Raw genomic sequence first — 26,235 nt, 5'->3', positions numbered from 1 at the left:
TTGTTGGGAGATTTTTAATCACAGTTTCAATTTCATTGCTTGTGATTGGTCTGTTCATATTTTCTATTTCTTCCTGGTTCAGTCTTGGAAGATTATACCTTTCTAAGAATTTGTCCGTTTCTTCCAGGTTGTCCATTTTATTGGCATAGAGTTGCTCATAGTAGTCTCTTAGGATGCTTTGTATTTCTGCGGTGTCTGTTGTAACTTCTCCTTTTTCATTTCTAATTTTATTGATGTGAGTCCTCTCCCTCTTTTTCTTGATGAGTCTGGCTAATGGTTTATCAATTTTGTTTCTCTTCTCAAAGAACCAGCTTTTAGTTTTATTGATCTTTGCTATTGTTTTCTCTGTTTCTCTTTCATTTATTTCTGCTCTGATCTTTTTGATTTCTTTCCTTCTGCTAACTTTGGGTTTTGTTTGTTCTTTCTCTTGTTCCTTTAGGTGTAAGGTTAGATTGTTTATTTGAGATGTTTCTTGTTTCTTTAGGTAGGCTTGTATAGCTACAAACTGCCCTCTTAGGACTGCTTTTGCTGCATCCCATAGGTTTTGGATCGTCATGTTTTCATTGTCATTTGTCTCTAGGTATTTTTTGATTTCCTCTTTGATTTCTTCAGTGATCTCTTGGTTATTTAGTAACGTGTTGTGTAACCTCCATGTGTTTGTGTTTTTTATATTTTATTTTTTTCCCTGTAATTCATTTCTAATCTCATAGCGTTGTGGTCAGAAAAGATGCTTGATATGATTTCAGTTTTCTTAAGTTTACTGAGGCTTGATTTGTGACCCAAGATGTGATCTATCCTGGAGAATGTTCCATGTGCACTTGAGAAGAAAGTGTAATCTGCTGTTTTTTGATGAAATGTCCTATAAATATCACTTTGTCTGGTCTGTTGTGTCATTTAAAGCTTCTGTTTCCTTATTTATTTTCATTTTGGATGATCTGTCCATTGGTGTAAGTTAGGTGTTAAAGTCCCCCACTATTATTGTGTTACTGTCCATTTCCTCTTTTATAGCTGTTAGCAGTTGCCTTATGTATTGAGGTGCTCCTATGTTGGGTGCATATATATTTATAATTGTTATATCTTCTTCTTGGATTGATCCCTTGATCATTATGTAGTGTCCTTCCTTGTCTCTTGTAACATTCTTTATTTTAGAGTCTGTTTTATCTGATATGAGTATTGCTACTCCAGCTTTCTTTTGATTTCCATTTGCATGGAATATCTTTTTCTATCCCCTCACTTCCAGTCTGAATGTGTTCCTAGGTTTGAAGTGGGTCTCTTGTAGACAGCACATATATGGGTCTTGTTTTTGTATCCATTCAGCAAGGCTGTGTCTTTTGGTTGGAGCATTTAATCCATTCACATTTAAGGTAATTATCTATAGGTATGTTCCTATGACCATTTTCTTAATTGTTTTGGGTTTGCTTTTGTAGGTCCTTTTCTTCTCTTGTGTTTCCCACTTAGAGAAGTTCCTTTAGCATTTGTTGTAGAGCTGGTTTGGTGGTGCTGAATTCTCTTAGCTTTTGCTTGTCTGTAAAGCTTTTGATTTCTCCATCGAATCTGAATGAGATCCTTGCCGGGTAGAGTAATCTTGGTTGTGGGTTCTTCCCTTTCATCACTTTAAGTATACCATGCCACTCCCTTCTGGCTTGTAGAGTTTCTGCTGAGAAATCAGCTGTTAACCTTATGGGAGTTCCCTTGTATGCTACTTGTCGTTTTTCCCTTGCTGCTTTTAATAATTTTTCTCTGTCTTTAATTTTTGCTGATTTGATTACTATGTGTCTCGGTGTGTTTCTCCTTGGGTTTATCCTGTATGGGACTCTCTGTGCTTCCTGGACTTGGGTGGCTCTTCCCTTTCCCATGTTAGGGAAGTTTTCGACTATAATCTCTTCAGATATTTTCTTGGGTCCTTTCTCTCTCTCTCTTCTCCTTCTGGGATCCCTATAATGCAAATGTTGTGTTTAATGTTGTCCAAGAGGTCTCTTAGGCTGTCTTCATTTCTTTTCATTCTTTTTTCTTTATTCTGTTCTGCAGCAGTGAATTCCACCATTCTGTCTTCCAGGTCACTTATCCCTTCTTCTGCCTCAGTTATTCTGCTATTGATTCCTTCTAGTGTAGTTTTCATTTCAGTTATTGTATTGTTCATCTCTGTTTGTTTGTTGTTTAATTCTTCTAGTTCTTTGTTAAACATTTCTCGTATCTTCTTGATCTTTGCCTCCATTCTTTTTCTGAGGTCCTGGATCATCTTCACTATCATTATTCTGAATTCTTTTTCTGGAAGCTTGCCTATCTCCACTTCATTTAGTTGTTTTTCTGGGGTTTTATCTTGTTCCTTCATCTGGTACATAGCCCTCTGCCTTTTCATCTGTCTCTCTTTCTGTGAATGTGGTTTTTGTTCCACAGGCTGCAGGACTGTAGTTCTTCTTGCTTCTCCATATTTTTCTTTTTATTGTTGGTGAAGACTTTTTTTAAATAAATTTATTTAGTTTGGCTGCACTGGGTCTTCTTTGCTGTGCATCGAGCTTTCTCTAGTTGCTGTGAGTGGGGGCTACTCTTTGTTGCAGTGCACGGGCTTCAGTAGTTGTGGCACATGGGCTCAGTAGTTGTCACTCACGGGCTCTAGAGCGCAGGCTCAGTAGTTGTCACTCACGGGCTTAGGTGCTCTGCGGCATGTGGGATCTTCCCGGATCCGGGATCAAACCCGTGTCCCCTGCACTGGCAGGTGGATTCTTAACCACTGTGCCACTAGGGAAGCCTGGTTGGTGAAAGTTTACCACCTATCCTTGGACTGGACTTGGTAGCCACTGTTCTATACCACGCAACTATTCTCTTGCCCCCAACCCCAAAAATCAATTCTGACGTGTCAATCTATATTATATATATGTTAAGTGTAGAGTCTAGGATTCCAAAGCTATACTCTTAAATTGTCTTAAAATATTGATCCCCTACAGAGCGATCACAGCTGCTTATACCTTGTAAGACCTTAGTGGGAATAATTGGGCAGAAATGGAGAGGAAGAGTGTGGACTAATCAGTGTGGACTTGTTTTCAGTGTTTGATTTTGATCGCCTTTAGTTAGCATGACTTTTTAACTTACCTAGTTTTCAATAGCTTATTTTGCCCTAGTTAACTTTAACTGCATTTCCTGTGTCTGTGAGACGGGCTCGTTTTCTCAGATAGTTCTCTGAGGCTCACCTGAAAGACTTGGGTTTTGTCTCATCTTTTTCATTACTAAGTGGCCTTCCTAGGAAACAGGTGAGTCAGCACTTCCCCAAAATGACCACGTCTGATGTGTTGATCTACTCAACAGACTGATGGGATTGAAAAGAACTTTTACCCACTGATCCTAAGCCTCTTGAACTCTCTAAAGCTAAATGTCCTAGGTTCACTCATAATCAAAAGGAAAAAGACGAGGGAAGTTCCCTTGTGGTTTCCTCTCCATATAGCTACTGGCTAGTTCTATCGGCAAAGCCATATTCATGAATACGATAACAGTTCCTTAGGAAAGAAACAAAGTCTATGGGTAGATGTATTTAAATGAAGTGAGAGGTTAAATTGAGAAGATATGGCTGTGAAGGGCAGTGTGTGGTGGAGTAGTTGCAAAGTATACTTAAAAACTCCAAATGTTGAGCTGGTATGGACCTTCAGATACACCTAACCCCATCCTCTCATTTCTACTAAAATGGCTCAATGGCCAAAAAAAAAAAAAGTTAAAAGAGGTAGCCTAGATGCTGGAACAGGGCAGGTCTGCAGGACTGCCATGTACAGTTGTGCTATGTGCACTGCCCAGTTTCAGAGAGCACCATTCACACAGACAACAATGTAAATGATGCCCCTAGATCTCTACATTGCACATCCACAATCCTACTCAGAGGTCCTGCTCCTGACATGTAAATCAGCAGATGAAGTTTCACACCTCCTTGGTGTATTCATTTTCTATTGTTGCATAAAAAATTACCACAAACTTAGTGGCTTAAAACAACACAAATTTATTATCCCACATTTTCTGTAGGTCAGCCATCCGGGTATGACATGGCTGGATTCTCCACTCAGGGTTTCACCAGGCTGAAACCAGGACATTGAGGTTCTTGTCTGGGCTTCCAAGTTCACTGGTTGCCAGCAGAATTCATTCCCTTATGGCTGTAGGACTGAGGTTCCTACTTTCCTCTAGTCAGCCACGGACTGCACTTAGCTCCTAGAGGCTAACTGTGGTTTCTGGGCATCTGGCCCCTATAGGCAGCTCACAACATGGATGTTCACTTTCTTCCAGGGCAGGCAGAGCACCTCTTTGACTTCTAAACTTCTGGGACCAGCAGAGAAAATTCTCTGCTTTTAAAGGGCTCATGTGATTAAATCAGGTCCAAATAATTTCCCCAACTTAAGGTCAACTAATTTGGGATTAATTACATCTGCAAAATATCTTTACAGCAGCACCTAGTTTAGTATTTGATTGTTGTTTGGGAGAAGGTGTGCGTGCATCAGGGGCCGGGAAGCTAGGGGGACCATCTGAGAAGTCTGCCTGCTGCACTTAGCCTCTTTCTTGACTGATGATTCTAGTCCTTCTATTCCTAGAATCCACTTTGGATTTAAATCTCATCGTCTCCACCTATCAGTGTCCCCAGGATACATGATTTTAAACTCTTCGGCATTTATAATTGTGAAATTTAAAGAGCTACTCAGCATAGTCTCATCTAATTTGATGATCAGAAATCATGTCAGAAGAGGGGAAGAGGAAGGCAGTGTATTTTACAGAAGAAGAAAGGCTCATAAACATATGGAGACACATGTTTCAGCAGGGAAATGCAAATTAAAACCACAATGAAACAACATCGGAATGGTTAAAATTAAACATCAAGAGTTGGGATGATGAAGAACAGAAAGTGTTTGTATATACTGCCGGTGGGAGTGTCAACTGGTACAACCGCTTTGGAAAACAACTTGGCATTCTCCAGTAAAGTAGAACATGCACTTACACTATGCCATTCCATTCCTAGAGTCTAGATACCAGAGAAAACCCTGTATCTGTGTACCAGGAGATGTACAAGAATATCCTTAGAAGTGTTGTTTATGTAACAGCCCAAACAAAACAAAAAACCCACAAAAGTTCATGTAAAGTAGGAAGGATAAATAAATTGGTATATTAAAACCTTGTTATAATGCTTTAAGGAGAGTTCAAAGAATTCCATTATGTAAACTTTGGGGTAATATCATTTTGGGTTCATGAAATCATGGGGGCAAGCTTTCTTAGCTCACCTGATCAAGGGATCGAAAAGCCAGTCAGCAATTATTTTGTGTCTAAATTCACAAAATATGTGTATACTGGAATACTATGTAGCAGTGAAAAATGAAAGAACTCAAAAGTAATTATGTTGCATGATGTATGAAGAGTGGGGGGATTCGAAAGAAGAACAAGTAAGCTTTCTAGGGTGCTGGAAATGTCTATCTCCATGTGATTGGTGGTTACACACATATATATTGAGAAGATACACATAAGAGAAGATTTAGATACAACCTTAACATTTGCCAGTTTACTACTATAGGCAAGTCAATAAAAAAGTAAATATAAAAGTGAATTCTTTGATGTATGCATCTACATGGGTGAATCTCGAAAAGTAAATTTGAGGGGAAAAAAGCCACAAAATAATATATGCTGAATGATTTTTATATAATTCAAAAATAGGCAAAATAAACAGCATTACCAAAGTGGTAAAACAATTTCTAACAATCTAGAGAATAATTAGCATAGAAGTTAGGATGGTGCTTACCTCAGGGGAGAGAGATGCAATTAAGGAGAAGCACAGAGAGGGCTTTCTGGGATATTGCTACAGTGAATGAAAAATGTTGCCTGCCATATCAGTAAACAAGGGATGCTGCAGCCATCAAGCCATCGCATTACAGCAGCAGCCCCCCCCCACACCCCCAACACTGAGCCCTAAGGGAACTCAGGGTGGAGACAGGATGCCTGCCACCAAGCCCTCAGCCACTGCAACCACACCCCAATGGAGCACCCTGAGGAGACTCAGGATGGAAAACACAGGATACTGGCCCCAGATAGCTGAGGTGCGTATCAAAGGAATGATTTCAATGAGCCCATACTTTTGCATCTCCCCATACAGAGAAAAGCGCTAAATTCATTAACTTGAGATGACTGGTTTTCTTTAATTAACAATAATCTTTTGACTACCTGTTTTTTGTAGCAAAAACTCCCATATATCCTGGCTCCTCCCTTCCCTCTTCGGAGCAGTCCCTCCAAGCTATCTGAGAGGCCGTCTTCTGGGTTTGGGTCCTCAGAGAGTCCACCGAATAAAACATAATTCTCTACTCTTAGGTTGTGCAATTTTTTTTAGTCGACACTACTATTTCTTAGTTGGGTAGTGGGTTTAACAATATTGTTCTTTAAGCTGTGTCCATTAAATATTTCCTCTCATGACATGTTTCACAATTTAAAAAACAGCAGCATGGGTCACCTTCCCAAACCCTTTACTTATCAATGCATCTTTCCTAGAGTTTAATATTATTCTACAACTAATACATTAATGTATTCTTATTGTAAAATATTTTAAAAATACAGATAGTGGGACTTCCCTGGTGGTGCAGTGGTTAAGAATCCATCTGCCAATGCAGGGGTCACGGGTTTGAGCCCTGGTCCGGGAAGATCCCACATGCTGTGGAGCAACTAAGCCCGTGCGCCACAACTACTGAGCCTGTGCTCTAGAGCCCGCGAGCCAGAACTACTGAGCCCACGTGCTGCAACTACTGAAGCCTGTGCACCTAGAGCCCGTGCTCCGCAACAAGAGAAGCCACCGCAATGTGAAGCCTGCACACCACAATGAAGAGTAACCCCGCTCACTGCAACTAGATAAAGCCCACACGCAGCAATGAAGACTCAATGCAGCCCCAAAAATATGTATAGATAGATAGTATAAAAATCCCTCCTGACACCCCTCCTAGATTTTTTTTTTTATGGTGCCTTTTTTTTTTCTTATTGTTGACTTTGAAGATAGACTTTAAACAATCTGAAGGAAAAGAAATTAACACGTTAACAATCTGTTTTTTTCTTCAGTTTTTAGTTGTGCGGTTATTCACCTCAATTCATTAAAATTGTACTTGTTTTAAAGACCCTATAAATAGAGTGACCATCCACTAATGTGGGATATGAGTAAGTCGCCCCTCTCAGTGTGGTATTTTTTTCTTTAAAAAGCAGAGTTTCTTATAGAAATCTTATTGATCACACAGTAGTTACAAGAATGTCAGATATAATGATGTATACAATCTAAACAAGTCAGGCTAATTAAGAATTTACATAATGTAAAAATATACATATTAAATGTTAGCCATGTGGACAGATGCATGCATCAGGAAGAGTAGTTGATTGGGGTTGAGGGCCCATATGCAGTAATGTTGCTTTTTCTTCCTCAGTTACAATAAATAACTGCCACTCACAGGTACAAGTTTTCCACACACATTTAAATACACAAGGGTCAATGGTGACCTGTTAGTGTACAGTCTCAAGTGGGTCTGTGATCCTTCTGTGATAGCTCTCACAAAAATAGTACATAGTGAACCCCAGGCGGGTAATAGGAAGCACTGGTTATTTATTCTAGTTGGACTTTGCAAATGTTTAACGTTTGATATTAATATCTGTGAAGAACATGTTTCCTTTTGCTATTTTCAAAACTGACATGCACATGGAGTGGGGGAATTTTGATGACTGCTTGACCTAACAGTGATAACTGAAATACTCTTAAAAATGCTTTTTAATAATATATTTTAGTCACACACTTAACATAAAACGTGGATCATCTACAGCTTTAAGACAAAAGGTAGAGAAAGCGTATGTCAATTTTAATGCTTTTAGTTTAGCGGTAGTTGTGACGTATGGGGCTTAGGTGCTCCGCGGCATGTGGGATCTTCCCGGACCAGGGCTTGAACCCGTGTCCCCTGCATTGGCAGGCGGCTTCTTAACCACTGCGCCACCAGAGAAGTCCCTGTGCTGTTCTTATAATAAAAATTAAAATAATATATAAACATTGAGAATAGACGACAGACGACTAGGCTTAAAACAGATTGTTCAGACACAAGAGCAGTCACTGTCGCCACAGTCGGAGCCGTGGCAGCCACCGCCTGGAGCCGCCGGGACCCTCCACCTCGCCGCCCCTGCCCAGCCTGCCGCGCCATGCCGTCAGAGAAAACCTTCAAACAGCACCGAACCTTCGCACAAAGAGTAGAAGATGTCCGACCTATCCGAGAGCAGCATCCTACCAAAATCCCGGTAGAATGATACGAAGGTGAGAAGCAACTTCCGGTCCTGGATAAAACAAAGTTCCTGGTGCCTGGTCACGTCAACATGAGTGAGCTCAAGATAATTAGAAGGTGCTTACAGCTCAACGCTAATACACCCAGGTATAACAGCCCATTTTACTTAGCAAGATGATGTAACTCTATGGAAGTCATCATAGATCTTCACACACTGGTGGTGTTGGCATAAAGACCTCTGAGATGACCTTTTCTAGTAAGCGTGGGCTCTGCAGCCAGACTGCCTGGATTCAAATCATTACCTGCTAGCTTTGTGTTGTTGGGAAGTTTAGCTTCTTGGGACTAAAACCAGGACGATAAATAAGTACCTATTCTGGAGGGTCATAATGACCATTAAGTGAGTTAATATACCTGAAACTTTTACCACAGTGCCTGGTATGGGTAGGTGTCTTCAAAACATTGTTAGCTAATATTAGTTTGTGACTCATCCTAATTTGGCCCCAGCAGGAAGGAGACACTGACAACTGCACAGTAACCCCTCTAAGTCCTCCAGCAGTGAGGCAGTGGACAGCTCCTCTTAGGAACTGTGGTCGTCTGGCTGTCCAAACAGCTTTCTCACAAGGCTTAGCCTCAGGGCTCTGGGTAAGGAAAGATGAACAGGGGCTCTGTAGACTTAGATGTATAGCTGGGCTTTCCTGCAGGCAGGAGGGATTTGAAAACTAACTGGGTAGCCTCTCACTCGGCCCGGCAGGCAACACTCTGGACCTGAGGAGTCACTGCCTCTGAGTATTCAACACTGTCTGCAGCAGTGTCTTACCTGACTGTTAAGGGCTGGCATTGCAGGGGATTCATCGTCACTGCATACAGTGAGGCCTAGGGGACTGCTCAGTCCAGTCATCTGCACAGCTTACTGGCTGTGTGTCCTTGTCTGAGTCCTCTCGTGACCCTAAGGCTCAGTTCCTCACCTCTAATATAAAGAAACTTGGATAATTGCCAATGTCCCTTTCCAGGTACAATTTTATTTGACTATCTGTTCATCCAGCCTATGCCTGAACACATGTAGTGATCAGAATCTCATTTTTCTTCCAGGTAGACCATTTCATTAATAGTAAGCTTAATTTCACTTCACAACCTATTGTGAAATGTTTTCCAGGCCATTAAATAAATTTCTACATCAACTCTTTCTCACAGGATTGTTTGCAGATTTAAATAAAATAACACTGCATAAGTCATAGCAAACAATCCACAATGTGAATTGTTAATTATTAGTACTGATCTTATTGTCAAAAAAATTCTTATATGGAGTGGAAATCTGCAACCTGTAACTTCAGATCTGTGGTCCTAATTTGTTTCCCTGGCACACACAAAATAAGTGGTCATGCCCCCTGATCCATATTTATCTCAAGTCTTCTCTTTATCTAGTTGTGCATCCTCAGATCTGTCAGCCATTCCACATCGAACATGAGACCTCTCACCATCCTGATTGCCCTTAATCTAGTTCTGGTTAATGTATCGTATATCCCTGTTAGGAGGGCACCCAGAAACTGGCAACTACATGTGAGTTGATTACCATCTGGATTATACAGGTGAAGTAACATTTACAGAAAAAGGCACACTACGTGCATTACTTAATTTAACTCTCACAGCAACTGTGAGATATGAGTGGGGTATTACTGTCTCCAGTAATAGAAAACTAGTCTCACAGAGGTTAAGTAGCTGCTATGGGCTGCATGTTTGGGTTCCCCCTAAATTTATATATTGAAATCCTAACTCCAATGGGACAGTATTAGGAGGTGGGCCTTTTGGAGGTAATTAGGTTTAGGTAAGGTCATGAGGGTGGAGCCCCCAGGACAGGATTAGTGTCCTTTTTTCTTTTTCTTTTGGCCTCACCGTGCAGCAGGCGGGATCCTTGTTTCCTGACCAGGGATCAAACCCGTGCCCCCTGCAGTGGAAACACAAGAGTCTTAACCACTAGACCACCAGGGAAGTCCCAGGACTGGTGTCTTTATTAGGAGAGAAAGAGAGTAGACCTCTCTTTCTCCACCACGTGAGGCTACAGTAGCAAGAGCCACTGACAAGCCGGGAAGAGTGTTCTCACCAGATACCAGATCTGCCAGCATCTTCCTCAACAGAGGCTGGACGCGCCCCACCCTCCAGGACTGGGAGAGATAAACGTCTGTTGTTTAAGCTACCCAGTGTACGGCATTCAGCTACAGGAGCCAACGAAGAACAGGCCACGATAGCCTCTTTCTCCAATCATTCAGCTCATAATTATGGAAACGGAATTCAAAGTCAAGTCTGACTCCAAAGGCTGCTCTGCTTTCCCAGAAAAGGTGGGAACAGAAGCACTGTTCTTGGACAGGCTTGGAACAATAATCTAGAGGTAGTTTTGATCCTGCTGGTGGAGTGGTCTTCTAATAGGCATAGGTCCTCTTTGGCCCTTTAGGTTCTAAGAAGAGAGTCAGCACCCTGTAGATGAAGACTTATTCACACATGAAGTCTGTATTCAACTTGCAACAGAGAAAAGCTGCATGCCAGACATTGTAAACCAGCAGTTACAAGAAACTCAACTGAGAAGGTTTAGAAAGACACCTGGTCTACCCACTTGGCTCCAGTTTATGCCCTGACCCTTCTTTTCCTCCTGCAGGGCTTCCCTGGTGGCGCAGTGGTTGAGAGTCCGCCTGACGATGCAGGGGACACGGGTTCGTGCCCCGGTCCGGGAAGATCCCACATGCCGCGGAGCGGCTGGGCCCGTGAGCCATGGCCGCTGAGCCTGCACGTCCGGAGCCTGTGCTCCGCAACGGGAGAGACCCCAACAGTGATGAGGCCCGCGTACCGCAAAAAAAAGAAAATCAGAAATAAAAATCTCGTTCAGAGACTTGCAGTGTATTTCATTCTCTGGGTAAACCTAGTAAGATTTCCATTATTCCATAGCCAAGGCCATTTGATCACATTGGGAACCATTTATTACTGAGGGGCCATGGTGGCATTTAGCACCTCTGGAATAATTTTTTGTTGACTTAGTTCAGTTCTATTTGTTTCTTTGTTTTAACCCTAAAGGAAATTTCAGTTTTGCAGGTATAAATTTTATTATTAAGATGTTGAAAATACTGGCCCTGCTCATCCAGAAAATGGTTAATTTTTCACCATTTATTTCTTGAAAAGCTGTTTTCTTGGGGCTGGATACCAGGCTGTGCTGACTGTTCTTGTTCTTCATGGCAATTTAACCCAATTTTTAATTGTATAATGCCTGTTTCCTCTTCTAGGCCCTCAGCTTGTTGAGGTCAGGCGCAGCTCTGAAGCACAGTGCACACAAAATTGCTAAGTAAATATTAGCAGAATAAGTGAATGAATGAATCAAATGGACATCCTAAATCAGAAGTACCAGTCCTTGTTTTAAGTATCTTTCTGGAAAGTCACTGAGTAGTGAGGAGGATGAGGAGGTTACGCAGGACTGCAATTTCAGATACCAGAATGTTTCCAATGACTCACTTGACACTTCATTGCTTGATTGACTTTCCTATGGAACTCAACGTGTTTCCAGATACAGCTTGTTTTTATAATAGTCTAACCAAAATGAGCTGGGAAGTGAAGTATAATTTTTTGTGCATTTTCTGGTTTACAGTCTCTTTCGAAGTAGCATGGATATTTGTACAGTCCCAGATTGGGAATGTGTTGGCAAGACAGGTAGCCATTTGGAAGTTTTGTTTTTAATTATACCTTTTTTTTGTTTGTTTTTTTGGCTGTGTTGGGTCTTCGTTTCTGCTGCGTGGGCTTTCTCTAGTTGTGAGTGGGGGCCGCTCTTCATTGCGGTGCGCGGGCTTCTCATTGCGGTGGCTTCTCTTGCTGTGGAGCACAGGCTCTAGGCATGCAGCTTCCAGTAGTTGCAGAATGCAGGCTCAGTAGTTGTGGCATGCAGGCCCTAGAGTGCGCGGGCTTCAGTAGTTGCGGAGTGGGGGCTCAGTAGTTGCAGCTCATGGGCTCTAGAGCACAGGCTCAGTAGTTGTGGCACATGGGCTTAGTTGCTCTGCGGCATGTGGGATCTTCCTGGACCAGGGCTCAAACCCCCATCCCCTGCATTGGCAGGCGGATTCTTAACCACTGTGCCACGAGGGAGGTCCCTACACTTTTTTTTTTTTTTTTTGCTGTACGCGGGCCTCTCACTGCTGTGGCCTCTCCCGTTGCGGAGCACAGGCTCCGGACACACAGGCTCCGCGGCCATGGCTCGCGGGCCCAGCCGCTGCGCGGCATGTGGGATCTTCCGGGATAGGGGCACGAACCCGTGTCCCCTGCATCGGCAGGCGGACTCTCAACCACTGCGCCACCAGGGAAGCCCCCTACACTTTTTTATTTTTGAATGTATTCGTTTTCCATTACTGCTACAAAAAATTACCACATATTTAGTGGCTTAAAACAACACAAATTTATTGTCTTATAGCTCTGTGGGTGAGAGTCTGACTCAGTCTCACTGAGCTAAAATCAGGGTATCAGCAAGACTGTGTTCCCTTCTGAAGGCTCTAGGAGATAATCTGTTTCCAAAGCCAGTAATGCCTGGTCCTCACATTGAATCACTTGATCTTCTGCTAGAGCCATATTTATGACTGATGTTTTCTGCCTCCCTCTCACTTTTTACTTTTGTGATTACATTGGGCCCACCCAGATAATTGGGGATAATCTCCCTATTTTAAGGTCATCTGATTAGTGACCTTAATGCCATCTGCAACCTTAATTCCCCTTTGCCATGTAAACTAATATATTCATAGGTTTTGGGGATTAGGATGTGGACATCTTCAGGGTGGCCATTATTCGGCCTGCCAGAGGGAATAATTTTAAATTTACAGAAGAGTTGCAAGGTACAGACAGTTCCCGAATATCCTCCTCCTAGTTTCCTTAAACGTTACTATCTTATATAACCGTGTGCAATTGTCAAAACTAGGAAATTAACATTGGTACAATATCTTTAACTAAAGTCCAGACTTTATCTGGCTTTCATCAGTTTTCCCACTATTGCCTTTTGTGGTTCCAGGATCCAATCCAAGATACCCCATTGCATTTAGTGGGAGGGTGTTTATGGCCTTCTTGTTAGTGTTTCAGCAATAACTAGACACTGAAGTGGTCAAGTCAAAGTTATCATGATACTTGTGCAGGCAGTATTGAAAGTTGCTGACCAAGGATAATACTTTTCACATTACATGTACAATAAGTAGTTTTCAAAGGACTGCTACTTCAACTAATGCATTACATATTGTTAAAACCATTCCTATTATTATTTTCTGATTTATGATGTTTTCTTAGCAACATTATGATATTTGCCTAGGAACACTGGTTTCTAGTGAAACTTTTTATTTCAAGCCATGCAAAAATTACAAAAGGTAGGGAATATTAAATTTCACAAACAGGATTGCCTCAAAGTAGAATAAGTTGCTTCTTGGTCTATCAAGAAAGTTCTGAAGAGATGCTCACAGTTTTTGCTAGGTCACTTTGGGGTAGGTAGACTGTGTGATTTTTGTATAGGCAAAATTAAAAAGTACTTTGAGGTTGATTTGGTGCCTGACTCTCTTTTTTCTATAGTAATTTAAAAATAAAATTATACACGTAATTCATATTTATTGCAGAAAAATTAGAAAACATGTAGGAAAAAACTATTTTTAATCATGCATGGGGACTTCCCTAGTGGCACAGTGGTTAAGAATCAACCTGCCAGTGCAGGGGACAAGGGTTCAAGCCCTGGTCCAGGAAGATCTCACATGCCACAGAGCAACTAAGCCTGTGTGCCACAGCTACTGAGCTCACGTGCTGCAACTACTGAAGCCCACGTGCCTGGAGCCCGTGCTCTGCAACAAGAGAAGCCACCAAAATGAGAAGCCTGTGCACTGCAACGAAGAGTAGCTCCACTCACAACAGCTAGAGGAAGCCTGTGTGCAGCAACGAAGACCCAATGCAGCCAAATAAAAATAAATAAATAAATAAATAAATAAATTTATTAAAAAAAAACATGCATGACCTCATTTCCCAAAGATAATAATTGCTAATATTCCTTTAGCCTTTTCCCCCTTGGGCCATATATACATAAGTATTATAAATATAACTTTTTTTGAAAACGGATAATACTGTACATACCATTTCCTCTCAATATATCATGAACACATATTCATAGCATTGTTTACAATGGCTGCATAGACATAAACTATTTAATTTCAGAACATTTTTATCACCTCATTTTTAGCTAGGCTTCTCAGGTATCTTGTGTTTTAGTATATTTTCCTGTAATTATTCTGCAAGTTCAGGGAACTTGTTGGCAATAAAAGTTGGAAAAGTATATGTAAGACCTCTATAGTACTTTTCAGAGTGTATTGGCACATACTGTTTATATTAAGGAAATAAGTGATATCTATCTCATAGCGTTATTTGAAGAAATAAAGTAACAGTGAATAGCACATAGAAAACAACCCATTATGTGAGTTGTTTATTATTACTGACGTCGTTAATAGTCTTGTATGGTTAGTATCATCATGATCCCGTATATGTATTTTAGATGAGGAAACTGGCTGGAGAGGTGAAATAAGGACCCAAGGACGTCAATCTGGTAACCTCAGTTCATTTGACTTCAAATTCCATACTTTTGCCACTGCACCACATTGACACTCTTTCCTGTTGGACCTGTCCTTTCTGACAGTATTGCAGGCAATTCTAGATCTGCTATTCTGCCTCCATCAAACTTTATTTTCCTATTTCCCAATTCTTTAGAGTCCTACAAGGAACTGCTTGACTTTGGGGTGATTATTGTGTTGGAATGAACAGGAGCCTTAATGAAGTTAAGTTACCAGAACAAGTGCTGTAGGGTAAGCCAGGACTGCATGCAGCACGAAGGTAAGAAGATTTAGCAGCTTCTCAGTTTTGCCAAGCGGATTTGCGGTTGCCCTGTAGGCGCAGGAGAGTGGAGAAACGCTGAACGCCGGAAGCACTGCATTTCCCAGAAGTCCGCGCGCCGCGCGCCACGTGACCGCCGGCTAGAGCGCGCCGGGGCTTTCGGTACCCCGGGCGTTCTCCGTAGCTTCCCTCCTCTCTCCCCGCCCCTGGGCCTCCGCACTGACGCTGTCCGGGCGGGAGCCGAGCCGGAGTCGGAGTCGGAGTCGGAGTCGGAGCCGGAGCAGCAGAGACGTGGAAACATGGAGGCCTGAGCCGGTGTGCGCCAACCCGGCTGCGGCGGCGACCGCGGCTTGTTCTGTCCCCTCTGCCACCCGTTCGTCCGTCCGTCCGTCCGTGAGCTGGAAGCGGATCTCCCCGCCGGCTGAGACAGGTGGGCTGTGGCGCCGCCCCTGGCAGCGCGGCCCTGGGAGCCGGGCGGGGCCCCCGCCCCTTGTCAGAGCGGGTTTGGGGACACCCTCCCCTCCCCCGGGCAGAAGGGTCCCTTCTGCCCGCGGGGGACGGGGCCGCGAGAGCTGCCCCCCACTTCCAGGATTCAGTGGCACTTAGAGCCGGGAAGTGAGGGGGTGTGCTAATCAAGAGAGTGAGAGGGGCCTCAGTCCGAGTCTGGTGTTAGGAGTTGGTCGGGGCGGGGGATACCGAAGAGCAAGTCGATGCTTCGGAAGATGGGGTTGATGTGACAAGTGGGCGTGTGATGGGCAAGGTGAGCAATAATATTGATTGTTTTTTTGACATACAAATTTTTATTGAGATGTAATTGACATACCATAGAATTCACCCTTTAAAAGTACAGTTAAAGTATAACGCAGTGGTTTTTTCTTTTTTTTTAACTCAGTGTTTTTTAAAAGCATATTCACAGGGTTGTGCAACTGTCTAATTTAAGAACATCTTTATCACCCAAAAAAGAAAACTATACCCATTAGAAGTCACGCCTTATTCTCCACTCCCTGGCAACTAGCGATTGTGTTTTAACTGAAAGGTGAGAGGGTGGGAAGTTAGCTTGGGTGTTTGTGAACAGTAGTGAGTTAATGAAGCTGATAGGATGAAAATACTGAAATAGAGAGAAGGGATGGGATGATTGTAATAGGGCCAGCAAAGGGGTACACAGGATAGACTCGCTAGGGGGGTGCAGATTGAGCCGGATCCTTGAAAGCTGGAGGGAGAGATGTGTAGAGAGAAGGTGCTGAAAGATATGAAAACACCGGGGTGTGTGTGGAGGCGGTGGAGAGGAGTGTACCCTTTCAGACGGACCCTGGCTTTGGGCGGATGAATTGAGGGCTCAAGAGAGGAGCTGGAGGTGGAAGGGAAGGGGGTCTATAGTAATAGGTGAATGGTTGCTGCTGAGCATGGAAGTTATGAATAATGTAGATTTCTTGAATGGTTATCCTGCTTTGTATTGTTTATCTTAGATAATCTTCTCTGCAACTCAGAGACAGACTGGGCAAGTATAACTATTCCCATTCTGCAGATGAAGAATCAACCTTTTAGCTGTTAGGTGACTTCCTGAAACTCATTAGGTTAGTAAATAGGGCAGAATGAGTGGGAATGAAAGAATTGATGCACGTGGATTAAGTGGCAGAAAATTGAGATGGGTCAATGTTACAGGAAGGAGTTTCAACTATTAAATATATTAAGAAATCTATATTATTATGATAGTAGGTTGAGGACTTTGTTTTTGTAACTTTTAAATTTGGAAAAGTTCAACCCGGGATAATGTAATATACCCCCACGTACCCATTACCCAGCTCTAACAATCAGTAACTCAGGCTAATTTAGTTTCATCTATGGCCCTATCTATTTCTATTCCCAACTCCATTTCATTTGTAAATATTTGGGTATATGTCTCTGGAAGATTGAGTCACTCTCTTTTTAATATACCCACAATATGATTGTCACACCTAAAAAATTAATAATAAGCTCTTAATATCTAGAAGGACTTATTTTTTAAAATGTGGTATCCATTTGATATTGAAGAAGCAGTGCAAACATTTTGATGTTTGACTTCCTGAAAAATATAGTTTGTTTCCTGATTTTTCCAGTCAATCCTGTTCTCCTGACTGTTCCATTTTCTTGGTTAATATGGTTCATCCCTCTATAGAATGCTTGAAGAATTGTCACTTTGGCTGGCTCTTTAATGGGTGGAGTTTTGTGAGGGCAGGAGAAAAATAGAAGTGAAATATACCACAAAATGCACAAATAACATATCTCATACTGCTCTAAGTTTTTGGGCAATTTGATTATGTTTCTCTCCTCCAGATGATTTCACATATTGTTAGAAGTTGTTTAATGTGTGTGTATTACTTTTCTATGACTACTGCAACAAATCACAAATTTAATGGCTTAAAACAATACAAACTTATTCTTTTAAAATTCTGTATTTTAGAAGTCCAAAATGGGTCTAAAATCAGTGTGTCAAGCCTGTGCTCCTTTTGGGAAGTTTCCAGGGGAGAATCTGTTTCCTTGCCTCTTCCAGCTTTTAGGGGCCGCCACATTCCTTGGCTTGTGACCTCCTTCCTCCATCTTCAAAACCAGCAGCATTGCATCTCTCTGGCTGTTCTGTAGTCCATCTGACCACAGCTGGGAAAGGTTCTCCACTTTTAAGGACCCATGTGATTAGATCAGGCACACCTGGGTAATTCAGGGTAATTTCCCTCAACTTAAGGTCCTTAACTTAATTACATCTGCAAAGTCCCTTTTGCTATGTAAAATAACCGAATCACAGGTTCCATAGATTAGGATGTGGACATCTTTGGGAATTGTTATTCTGCCTATCACAGTATGTTTGGGGATATTTTGTTGAGACTTAAGAAAATCAGTGATTTTGTTTGCTGCTGCAAATGCAGTGTGTCCTCTTTCACTTTGTAGATAATGGGAATAGTTAGTGCTGGAGAGGACTGTTCCATTTTCCTTTTAGTGACTGTACACAAATATGTGGGAAATACCTGTGACATTTGTAGGATAGGCTTTGGTAGAATGAGACATTTAAAAGTGTAAATATAAAAACAAGGTAATAACATGTAAAGTTTTCCTGTATTTTGTTTCGGTCTTTTTCATATTCATGTTTTTTAAGTATTGTTTACTTGTAATCAGAGTGTATATAATGCTCAGCTGCTACTTGAAGTCACAGGACACTCTGGCAATGACGGTTCCCATGCCCAGAGTGAGAGGGCAGGGGCTCTCTGTCCCAGTGGGTGATGGAGCCACCTCCAATTCAACAGGAAGACTCAGAGGAAGAAAAAATTTTCAGGAGGAATGAGCTACTGTGAGAGTTGGGCTTGAATTCTCGTCTAGAATTTTCCTTATGTGACTCAGCTGGGCGAGGTTGAGTGCTGTGGGCCTGAAAAGCAGAGGGGCAAGATGGCTGTTCCTGCCCTTCCTCTCCCAGGATGGGGGAGAAGACTCTGAATCTTAGAGGTGGATTTCAGGAAGTCCTGTAGTTGGTATCCTTCTTCCTGAGGGGGTTCCACTTTCCAGCTTAGCTCTCAAGGTCTTGACTGCCTTGGAGCGTGAAGGTCTGGTCTCTCTGATGGTGGTGTGTTTTAGCTTACCCCTTCCAGTAAACATAATGGGAATTGTTATATATCTGTGCCTATTTTTAAGCTTATTTTCCCTACTAAGATTCTTAGTTGAGCTTAATGCTTTGAACTTCTTAAAAACTGCTTGCAGTTTTAAGTTATACTCATGTATGTCTACTTGTAGACAAAGCAATCTAATAGGGCTAAGAACAACTTTACAGATAGCTCTTATTTACTGAAAGCTGTTTTTTTTAATTTATTAAGAAAGTTTGGTCAGTACTTTTTGATGTCTTCTCTAGTTTTTGTTACATTCTTTAAAAATGCAGACACCAGGTGAGGTGTCGGGGGTGGGTGAAATGGGTGAAGATGGTCAAAAGGTGCAAACTTCCAGTTATAAAATAAATAGGTCCTGGAATGTAATGTGCAACGTGGTGACTATAGTTAATAATACTGTGTTATATGTTTCAAAATTGCTAAGAAGAGATCTTAAATGTCCTCGTCACAAGAAAAAAAATTAACTGTGTGTGGTGCTGGATGTTAACTAGACTGATTGTGGCAATCATTTTGCAATACAGTATATACGTATATTGAATCATTGTGTTGTACACCTGAAATTAATATGTTACATGTGAATTATATCTCAATTAAAAAATGCAGACACCAAAAGTGGCTGTAACTCTCCAATAAGGATATTGGAAGAATTAACAACAATTTTTTTGTATGTCATATGACAGATAATAAGTTTCTTTTTTAGATTGAGTCAATCACTGAATCTTTTTTAAAATTATTTATTTATTTATTTATTTGACTGTGCCAGGTCTTAGTTGCGGCACTTGGGATCTTTGTTGTGGCATGTGGGATCTTCAGTTGCGGCATGCAGGCTCTTAGTTGTGGCATGCATGTGGGATCTAGTTCCCTGACCAGGGATCGAACCCAGGCGCCCTGCATTGGGAGCACGGAGTCTTAACCACTGGACCACCAGGGAAGTCCTGAAGTCAATCACTGAATCTTGACAATTATTCCTTCAAAATACCTTTTGCAACCCTCCACCTTACAATACTTTCAAAGCCTCCTGTGTCAGTTAAGATTAGGTTTGTCTCTGAGTAACATACAATTGCTAGCTTGAACATGTTACTAGTTTGTTTCTCATGTAAGAGGAGTCCAGAGGTAGACAATTCAGGGCTGGTATGGTGGCTCTGCTGTCATCAGGGACCCAGCCTCCTTTCCAGCTTCTTACTCTGTCATCTCTAGGATATGGCCCTTGATTTCTGGGTCCATATAGTAATGTATGGCATGTAGTCAGATAAATGGTCTGGCACCCATAAGACAGTTCTGGACTAGACTTAGGTATTTTGAAATCATCAGTGTATTGGGGAAGAGTTCACTGGTCTAGAACGCTGAGTGATGTATGCAATTTTATAGTTACAGTGGGCAAAGTAGAAGACATGCCCTTTAGTAAGTGTCCCTATCAGGCATCAGCTCGCTTTCTGGCTTTTTTTGCTTCCCTCCCTACTCTAGCCATGTTGAGCTTTTTTCAGTTCCTTGGATGGGCTCTGCCTGTTTTTCCTAATCCTAGGCCTACACACATGCTTTTCTCTCTTACTTTGAAAAGTTTCTTAACCCCACACCCAACCAGGCCAGTCCTTCAGGTCTTAGCTTTTTTTTTTTTTTTTTTTTTAATATTTATTTATTTGGTTGTGCCAGGTCTTAGTTGCAACAGGCGGCCTCCTTAATTGCAGCACGATGGCTCCTTAGTTGTGGCATGTGAACTCTTGGTTGCAGCATGCATGTGAGATCTAGTTCCTTGACCAGGGATCGAACCCGGGCCCCCTGCATTGGGAGCACAGAGTCTTATCCACTGCACCACCAGGGAAGTCCTAGGTCTTAGCTTTTATGGCATGACCTCTGGGAAGCTTTCACTGAGTCTTGAATAGTTGCCATATTATAATTTCATGTTGCTTTATTTGTGTCTCAACTGTAAATAAATTCTATCCATCACAATTTTAACCTTGGGTCTTGGTATTGTGCTGGCCACATAGTGGGTACTCAGGAAATATTGACGGAGTCGTTGTGCTTACATAACCAGTGTGATGGAGCTTGGGTATTGCTAGTTTGTTTTTTCAGCCCTGCACTATTCTTTGATATTTGCACATTGAGTTATATGAATCAGTGATTGTGAAATAGTAAAGCACATTCTCTCCAGTGTATTTAAAAGTTAATATTTCTACTTAAAGTAATACTTGCAAATTGTTAGAAAATATAATAATTTATAATAATGTTATAAAAGATCAGCAGTACCCTGCCTTACCTATCCTTTTTAGTCTGGTTCCCAGAGATAACTGCTTTTAACTGTGTTTATACGTAATATGTCTAAATGGCTATTTTGTGATTTATCAATTTTAGGTAATACCTGTTGATGCCTGTTGTGGTAGATGAGGTCCTCTTCCTCCTCCTCCCCCTCTTCCGGCCCTTTTAGTATAGATACTTAAGAATTCTTGATTAATTCAGTGTTTACATTATCCTGACTGCATAAATATCACTGCTGAGCTGAGTTTACCTTGTTTCCCCGCCCCCAGCCCTATTTGCTTTATTTTTCTGTGAACATATTACTGATTTTTACCAAATACTTTGGAAGACCTGGGGGATTGGGACCCAGGAAACTGATGCAAGATGTTACTCTGGCTACTGCTGTTGCCATGACAGTGAGTTGTTTTTCATCCCCTCCCAGAGGCTTCATTGTCTTTGTTAATGAAGGTGAAGTACAGTCTCACAGCTTCACAGTTCCCGACTTGACAGTGTCTTAACTTAATGCTCCTCTGTTTTGTTCGTGCTTTCTGTTTGGAACTCCTGTTACTAATCTATTAAGACCTTCTAAATGGGTCTTATTTTCTGTCTCCTGTTTTCTATGTGTCTTCCTGTTCTTGTTTATGGGTGTTTCCTTGACCTTGTCGTCTCTCCTGCCTATTGAATTTTTAAGATCAGTTTTTAGTTTTAAGTATCTTTTATTTATTTATTTTTTTTTTTTACGGTATGCGGGCCTCCCACTGTTGTGGCCTCTCCCGTTGCGGAGCACAGGCTCCGGACGCGCAGGCTCAGCAGCCATGGCTCACGGGCCCAGCCGTTCCGCGGCATGTGGGATCCTCCCAGACCGGGGCACGAACCCATGTTCCCTGCATTGGCAGGCGGACTCTCAACCACTGCGCCACCAGGGAAGCCCTCTTTTCTTGTTCTTTGATTATTTCCTTGACATCTTGTTCTCGGTTCATGGGAACAATGTGGTATAGTGGTTAAGAGCATGGTTTCTGCACCCAGACTGCCTTAGCCTGAAACCTGGTCTGTCACTTTCTAACTCTATAGTCTTGGTCTTGGGCAAGTTGCTTAACCTTTCTTTGTCTCAGTTTATTCTTCTAGGCCAAGGGTTGGCAGACATTTTGTGTAAAGGGCCAGATCGTAAGAATTAGGCTTTGTGGGCCCAGAGGCAAAATGAAGAATATTTTGTATGTACTTGCAAAACAAGGGAGAAAAAGTGTCCTCAAGTTTTGTTGTTTTTTTTTGCGGTACGTGGGCCTCTCACTGTTGTGGCCTCTCCTGTTGTGGAGCACAGGCTCCGGACGCGCAGGCTCAGAGGCCACGGCTCATGGGCCTAGCCGCTCCGCGGCATGTGGGATCTTCCCGGACCGGGGCATGAACCCGTGTCCCCTGCATCAGCAGGCAGACTCTCAACCACTGTGCCACCAGGGAAGCCCTTACTCAAGTTTTTTAATCGATGAAATTAAAAATACAATACTAATAATGGTTGAGAACTCTTTTTTTGGTAATATAGGTTTGCTGATGAGAGGAATGAAATCTGTTTTGGGGGAGAAGGGATAACATTTTACTTAATTGGAGTTTAAAGTTACTGTTTCCTGTCATCAAAATTGATCATAAATGTTCCTGTTCAATGCTGATTTGTAATGAGATTTAATGTATTTCACCTTTGAATATATCTTTTTACATAGATAAGTATTGCCAAATACTGATATCAATCTATGAACATTTTTTTTTTTTTTTTGGCTGAACTGTGCGGCTTGTGAGATCTTAGTTCCCTGACCAGGGATTGAACCTGTGTCCACTGCAGTGAAAGCCCGAGTCTTAACCACTGGACCACCAGGAAATTCCCCCACTGGTTTTAATAGAGCGTATTTATTGCTTGGAAGCCATCTATAGAATTATGTTAGATTCATTTCTCATATTTACCCTTTAGCAAATCATTCCATTACCGACTAATCACTTCCAATTGAGGACTACGTGGAACTCCTTGTTGCACAGTTAAATGGTTTTTGAAATGTGGAAAGTACTTTTGTACTTGCACTGAGGTCTGAAAAATGCTGTTGGAACTGTAGTTTGACTTTGGAAAATATATCTACTGCATACATGTGTGGGAGTGGAGGTCTCGAGTCTTATTTTGAGTTTTGACAGCATCAAAAGTGTATAAAGGGGCTTCCCTGGTGGTGCAGTGGTTGAGAGTCCGCCTGCCGATGCAGGGGACACGGGTTCGTGCCCCAGTCCGGGAAGATCCCACATGCTGCGGAGCGGCTGGGCCCATGAGCCGTGGCCGCTGGGCCCGCGTGTCCGGAGCCTGTGCTCCGCAACGGGAGAGGCCACAACAGTGAGAGGCCCGCGTACCGCAAAAAAAAAAAAAAAAAAGTGTATAAAGCAGCTTGACATTACCTATGATTCAAACAATGTCAGTTGTCCTTGAAATGACTTTACCTCAGTATAGGTTTTACAGATTTTTAAGTGCTGTTGGCCTTCTAATTTTAGGTTGAATTCATTGAGAAATATTATCAAATCTGCAGCAAAAACTAATTTCCAAAGCCATTCAGTGTCCAGTAACGGTGGTTGAGGGGATTCTTCTTGTTCAGAACAATTTCAGTCTCAACCCTGAGCTTGAAAAATTTAAATAAAACTATACCATTGCTGAGCCATTGTATTGTTGTGTGGTAGAACATATCAGGATATTCAGTTTTTATTTCTGAGAAAAATTTTATGGACCTGATAGTTAAGTTCATGAGAGTGGATGAAGTTGGCTGTTGACACTGCTGGTTCAATAACACATCATAGATTCAAATATTTTTATGCAGAGTACCTACTGATAGATAGCATAATGAACACTGTAGGCTATAAACACCTTGCATTTAAGAAATATTTATGTAATTTACTTAAAAATAGAAATAATAAATCCACATGTTAACATAAATAACATATTTTTGTAAAAAAGTATGTTTTGCAAAGTAAAATAAAATTTTGTAAACACCTTGCATTTTCACAAGGTTTGTAAACTTGTCCAGCTAAGCTTTTTCCTGCTCCACACATGTTTACCACCATCTGTCGTTATTCATCTTAGCAGATGCCACTTCACGTTGTACTGAATTAGTATTTTCTCAACCAATTTGGAAAACATTCATGGCTGTAATTGTTCCTTACAGGCTGTTCTTGGAGCAATTATTTTCACTGAGAGACAGGTCTTAAAGATGTTTTATTTTCTCTGGACACATTTCTTTGTCTGCTGTAATCAAACACAATTTAAATCATGATTGGTGGGCCTCCCTGGTGGTGCAGTGGTTGAGAATCCGCCTGCCGATACAGGGGACACGGGTTCGTGCCCCGGTCTGGGAAGATCCCACATGCCACGGAGCGGCTGGGCCCGTGAGCCATGGCCGCTGAGCCTGCGCATCCGGAGCCTGCGCTCTGCAACGGGAGAGGCCACAACAGTGAGAGGCCCGCATACCGCAAAAAAAAAAAAAAAAAAAAAAAAAAAAATCATGATTGGTAAATGACTTTCCTTGCTTGGTTAACAAATGAGCCATTCAGAATCTTACTCTGGTTGTAGCCTCATTTTCATTTTTTATTTTTGGGAAGACATTTTGATTGTGATGAAATGCCTTGTTTTAAATTTTCTAATTTTCCTGATTGTTGCTCTGATGAGTTGGGAGTGAGTGCTGTGTGGTAGGGCATGTCATGTTATTACCTTAGTTGGTAATGTCTGCCTATCTTGTATTCTTCTGACATAGCTACGATGATATTACATGATAAACATAATACTTCGACATCTCATTAGATAAAAAAAATGTACACTCCACTGTGACTTAAAAGTGTGACATCAGAGTCTACTTTGTTCTTTTTTTTTTTGGCCACGCCTTGGGGCTTGCGGGATCTTAGTTCCCCGACCAGGGATCGAACCCAGGCCCCAGCAGTGGAACCACAGAGTCCTAACCACTGGCCCACCAGGGAAATTTCCCTTTGTTCTTGTTTTGATATGAGAGATATTTACTGGTAATTTAAAATGTCGAAGTATGGCAATATGACTGACACTTGAAATGCTGTCATTGTCACGTGTCCCTGAGATTTGTAGTGCACTGAGCAGCAGTATAAAGGGATGAACACACCACATATAGTCTCTGTTGTAACTACTCAGCTCTGCTGTTGTATCACGAAAGCAGCTTTAGTGTGTAAATAAATAACCATGGCTGTGTTCTAATAAAACTTGTAGACACTGAAGTTTTAATTTCATATGATTTCCACGTGTCACAAAATACTGATTTTTCTTGACCAGTTAAAAATGTAAAAACCATTCTTCATGCAGCAGGCTTGATTTAGCCCTTGGGTCATAGTTGCTAACCCGGTGTGGATTAAACGACTCAATATGTGTCAAGCACTTTGAATAGGACCCAGGGACATAGTAGGCTGTCTAAATGTTTGCAGTTGTTATTATTATTTTTTTATTATCTCCCTGAGGATATTAGTTTATAATTTTTTTTCTTAGAATCACCTGTTTTCTGATTAATTTCTTTGGTTTCTTTTGGTTTCTTTATTTCACATCGGAGGTTTTCCTCACAAGTCTAATCGTTTTTGGTGGACCACTCTTAAGATTGAGACTCCCAGTATTGCTTGAAAGCTCTGCGTGTGAGTGGATTTTGCTGAGTGGTGGGCATTGCTATAGGTGGCAAGCCAGCTTTTTTTTTTTTTTTTTTTTTGCGGTACGCGGGCCTTTCACTGCTGTGGCCTCTCCCGTTGCGGAGCACAGGCTCCGGACCCACAGGCCCAGTGGCCATGGCTCACGGGCCCAGCCGCTCTGCGGCGTGTGGGATCTTCCCGGACCGGGGCACGAACCCACGTCCCCTGCATCGGCAGGCGGACTCCCAACCACTGCGCCACCAGGGAAGCCCAAGCCAGCTTTTTAAATGGGGGGAATCCCAAATGTCTGTATCTTTTCCATGGTTCCCCCTTCATTTTCTCTTGGGAAGAACCCTCCAGTCTCCTGCTTTGGAGGCTGGGAAACCCACTGTGTATCTGTGCAGCAGGCAGACTTCAACTTTATTCCCGTTTTTTTTTTTGCGGTACGTGGGCCTCTCACTGTTGTGGCCTCTCCCGTTGCGGAGCACAGGCTCCGGACGCGCAGGCTCAGCGGCCATGGCTCACGGGCCCAGCCGCTCCGCGGCATGTGGGATCTTCCCAGACCGGGGCACGAGCCCGTGTCCCCTGCATCGGCAGGCGGACTCTCA

General features: G+C 42.1%; 1 protein-coding gene across 3 annotated transcripts in view; it reads left to right on the top strand.

Annotated features, from left to right (window-relative positions):
- Positions 1–15,253: 15,253 nt before the first annotated feature.
- The window catches only part of DYM (dymeclin), a 384,724-nt gene continuing 373,742 nt past the window's right edge, over positions 15,254–26,235 (top strand). For all 3 annotated transcript variants that reach the window (XM_081253056.1, XM_081253057.1, XM_081253058.1), the window contains exon 1: positions 15,254–15,549. The gene's annotated coding sequence lies outside the window, so the exon portion shown is untranslated. The remainder of the gene's footprint in view (positions 15,550–26,235) is intronic.

Source organism: Mesoplodon bidens (genome assembly GCF_964165515.1).
Source record: "Mesoplodon bidens genome assembly, chromosome: 13".
Taxonomy (NCBI): Eukaryota; Metazoa; Chordata; class Mammalia; order Artiodactyla; family Ziphiidae; genus Mesoplodon; species Mesoplodon bidens.
The sequence above is the reverse complement of the archived record's forward strand: the minus strand, read 5'-3'. Positions and strand labels throughout refer to the sequence as shown.